This window comes from Triticum urartu, chromosome 7, assembly GCF_003073215.2.
Source record: "Triticum urartu cultivar G1812 chromosome 7, Tu2.1, whole genome shotgun sequence".
NCBI lineage: Eukaryota > Viridiplantae > Streptophyta > Magnoliopsida > Poales > Poaceae > Triticum > Triticum urartu.
In genome coordinates, this window is record NC_053028.1 from 355,071,088 (window position 1) to 355,076,053 (window position 4,966).

A 4,966-nucleotide genomic window follows, 5' to 3' on the forward strand; every position below is an offset into this window, starting at 1 on the left:
TGACTTGACCATCCGTTAGCTTAGCACGATGATCATTTAGTTTGTTGCTATTGCTTTCTCCATAACTTATACATGTTACTATGACTATGAGATCATGCAACTCCCGAATACCGGAGGAACACTTTGTGTGCTACCAAACACCACAACATAACTGGGTGATTATAAAGGTGCTCTACAGGTGTCTCAATGGTGTTTGTTGAGTTGGCATAGATCGAGATTAGGATTTGTCACTCCGAGTATCAGAGAGGTATCTCTGGGCCCTCTCGGTAATGCACATCACTATAAGCCTTGCAAGCATTGTGACTAATAAGTTAGTTGCGGGATGATGCATCACGGAACGAGTAAAGAGGATTTCCAATAACGATATTGAACTAGGTATTGAGATACTGACGATCGAATCTCGGGCAAGTAACATACCGATGACAAAGGGAACAACGTATGTTGTTATGCGGTTTGACCGATAAGGATCTTCGTAGAATATGTAGGAACCAACATGAGCATACAGGTTCCATTATTGGTTATTGACCGAAAGTGAGTCTCGGTCATGTCTACATAGTTGTCGAACCCGTAGGGTCCGCACGCTTAACGTTCGGTGACGATCAATATTATGCGTTTATGTGTTTTGATGAACCGAAGGTTGTTCGGAGTCCCGGATGTGATCACGGGCATGCCGAGGAGTCTCGAAATGGTCAAGACATAAATATTGATATATTGGAAGCCTATGTTTGGACATCGGAATGGTTCCCAGTGGTTCGGGCATTTTTCCGGACTACCGGGAGGTTACCGGAACCCCCGGGAGAAGTTATGGGCCTTATGGGCCATAAGAAGGAAGCACACCAGCCCCACAAGGGGCTGGTGCGCCCCCCTTGGGCAGGAGGCCGAATTGGAATTGGTTTGGGGGGGCCCCTTTCATTCTCTCCTACTCCTCCTTCCCTTCCTCTCCTACTCCAACTAGGGAAGGGGGGATCCTACTCCCGGTGGGAGTAGGACTCCCCTAGGGCGCGCCATAGAGAGGGCGGGCCCCTCCCCTCCTCCACTCCTTTATATATGGGGGAGGGGGCACCCCATGGACACACAAGTTGATCATTTATCTTTTAGCCATGCGTGGTGCCCCCTCCACCATAATCCACCTCGGCCATATCGTAGCGGTGCTTAGGCGAAGCCTTGTTCCGGTAGCATCATCATCACCGTCATCATGCTGTCGTGCTGATGAAGCTCTCCCTCGACACTCTACTGAATCGTGAGTTCGTGGGACATCACCAAGCCGAACGTGTGCAGATCACGGAGGTGCTGTACCTTCGGTACTAGGACCGGTTGATCGTGAAGACGTATGACTACATCAACCGCGTTGTCATAACGCTTCCGCTTACGGTCTATGAGGGTACGTAGACAACACTCTCCCCTCTCGTTGCTATGCATCACCATGATCTTGCGTGTGCGTAGGAATATTTTTGAAATTACTACGTTCCCCAACAATCATTGCATAACCAAATTAAGCATACAATTACATAAGTGACTACACACATAACATTTCCACACACCAAAGTAAGCAATGACATGCATACTAAACTAGGAGAAATGAGCATCTAATCATCTACATCTTGTTGCGACGACGTTTGCCATTGCTCTGCTTCCGGCTGGATCCCTGGTCGTGAATGGTTAATAAAATCTAAGTCTATTGGATATTAAGGTCAAAATAGTACTACCAATATACGAGTCTCACACGATGCCATTTCAACGATCGTACCACAAAAGACTGAAATATTACAAGGTTCAAATTCCAGAGTTACATGGCTCAAATTTGAAGATTACAAGGTTCAAACTGATATTAGAAACGAAATTCAGCTCATTCAGCTGCAAACGCCCATGCCGATCAGCTGAACATGGATATAAGAGAGGTTCAAACTAACATTACCAATAGTAAGGCCAGTTTCAAAACCTCATCATTTCTGCAAAGGGATCAGCCACTGACAAGTCATGTATGGGGTTGACACAATGACTTCCAATCACTTTGTCATATGCAGTTCCAATACGAAGTTTAGCTTTTTTTGGAGCCTCTTCCATTTTGCAGTAGCTGCCGGCTCTGATCAACAAACCATTCATAATTTCTATGTAAATGCATGTTCAACCTCATTACCTTCAGCACCCTTGCTCTGGCAACAAAGAACCTGGCGAATATAATCTCCGGTAAGGTCCCTCAGTAGGATTTCAGAGTAATTTTTGAGAGATGCATATCTAGGCATTTGATGTGATTGTCGTTATATTGTATCACATTATCCACCACTAGGCCTATTATTATCTGCAAAAGAAGAGAACATGTTAGTGCCTACATGTTGTTTTGAACACTACTACATGCCTATTTGGTTTGCAGGATTTATAAAATGCACCAATGTGCCATCTTCGATTTGACATGATTAACATGGGCATTTGATTACAATCTAGAAAAATGTAGCCTTCTTCGCAAGAGGTTGGAGTGGATGAAAAATTCCCTAAGAAAACTAGTACAGATGAATCCAAGGAGAAATGCTTATGGATTGTAACCATATGAATCAAGCAAGTAATATGGGGTGGGGGGATGTATGTCCTGAAATCCTCCAAAATTCCTTCAGAAATCGTAGTACATTGTCATTGTAAACTTGGGAAAAGGTGCCAAAAATTGAACTCCCTTATGGTTGAAATTTAACAGGAAAGGAACATCACCTCGATATACAACTTCTTCACGCACAGAAAGCATCACAGGAAACGAACAACTTCGTGCAAGTTGGGGCCGATAGATTCTAGTGCCAAGACCTTCACTGTGCGCAGAATCCGGGTCAAGCTTTTCTGGATGACAGACGAACATACATCTTCAAAATTAGAAATAATGTTGATATCAAGAAGGCAAGGAAGAAGGCAACTGTTGTAACTGAACGAGTGTGGATCCAATAATACGTTTGGAGTATTTGACAGACGAGTAGCCCACCACTGTCAATTTCGGCGCAGAAATGATAATGATTCTTGTTGGACCTTGTTTATTAACTACAATTAATCGCTTAAGTGAAGGCGTGTCCTCAGTGACCATATTGTGGTCCACCTTTTGTGATCTCTTGTTGTAGCACTAGCAACACACATAAATAGTCCGGAGAGTCATGGAGGTGATTGCTACTTCTTGATCTTGCGTTAGTTTTTCCCTTGAAGAGGAAAGGGTGATGCAGTAAAGTAAAGATAAGTATTTCCCTCAGTTTGAGAACCAAGGTATCAATCCAGTAGGAGACGATGCACAAGTCACTGAATATCTGCACAAACAATCAAACAACTTGCACCCAATGCGATAAAGGGGTTGTCAATCCCTTCATGGTTACTTGCAAAAATTAGATCTGATAGGGATAGATAAATAATAAAGTAAATATATTTTTCTATTTTTGGTTTATAGATCGGAAAGTAAAAGATTGCAAAAAGAGTAAATAGGAAACTAATATTATAGACCGGAAACTTATATGATGGAAAATAGTAACTTATATGATGGAAAATAGACCTGAAGGCCATAGGTTTCACTAGAGGCTTCTCTCGAGATAGTAAATAATACGGTGGGTGAACAAATTATTGTTGAGCAATTGATAGAAAAGCGCAAAGTTATGACGATATCTAAGGCAATGATCATGAATATAGGCATCACATCCGTGTCAAGTAGACCGAAACGATTCTGCATCTACTACTATTACTCCACACATCGACCGCTATCCAGCATGCATCTAGTGTATTAAGTTCATAAAGAATGGAGTAACGCATTAAGCAAGATGACATGATGTAGAGGAATTAACTCAAGCAATATGATGAAAACCCCATCTTTTTATCCTCGATGGCAACAATACAATACGTGGCTTGTTGCCCCTACTGTCACTGGGAAAGGACATTGCAAGATTGAACCCAAAGCTAAGAACTTCTCCCATTGCAAGAAAAACCAATCTAGTTGGCCAAACCAAACCGATAGTTCAAGGAGAATTACAAAGATATCAAATCATGCATATAAGAATCCAGAGAAGATTCAAATAATATTCATAGATAAGTTGATCATAAATCCAAAATTTATCGGATCTCGGCAAACACACCGCAAAAAGTATTACATCGAATAGATCTCCAAGAACGTCGAGGAGAACATGGTATTGAGAATCAAAGAGAGGGAGAAGAAGCCATCTAGCTACTAGCTATGGACCCGTAGGTGTGTGGTAAACTACTCACGCTTCATCGGAAGGGCAATGGAGTTGATGTAGATGCCCTCCGTGATCGAATCCCCCTCTGGCAGGGTGCCAGAAAAGGTCCCTAGATGGGATCTCAAGGGTACACAAGGTTGCGGCGGTGGAAAAGTGTTTTCGTTGATGCCTCTGTTGGTTTGGGGATATATAGGAATATATAGGCGCAGAAATTAGGTCAGGAGGTGCACGAGGGGCCCACAAGGGTGGGGGCGCACCCTACCCCCTCGGTGCGCCCTCCGTCCTTGTGGCCGCCATGTGGCTCCTCCGAATTCATCTCCAAGTCTCATGGTTGTCTTCCGGTCCAAGAAAAATCAGCGCGAAGGTTTTATTCCGTATGGACTCCGTTTGTTATTCCTTCTCTGCGAAACTCAAAAACAGGGAAAAAACAGGAACTAGCACTGGGCTCTAGGTTAATAGGTTAGTCCCAAAAATAATATAAATTAACATAATAATGCATATAAAACATCAAAAACAGATAATATAATAGCATGGAACCATCAAAAATTATAGATACGTTGGAGACGTATCAAGCATCCCCAAGCTTAATTCCTGCTCGTCCTCGAGTAGGTAAATGATAAAAACAGAACTTTTGATGTGGAATGCTACCTAACATATTTATCCATGTAATTTCTTTATTGTGGCATGAATGTTCAAATCCGTATGATTCAAAACAAAAGTTTAATATTGACATAAAAACAATAATACTTTAAGCATACTAACAAGGAAATTATGTC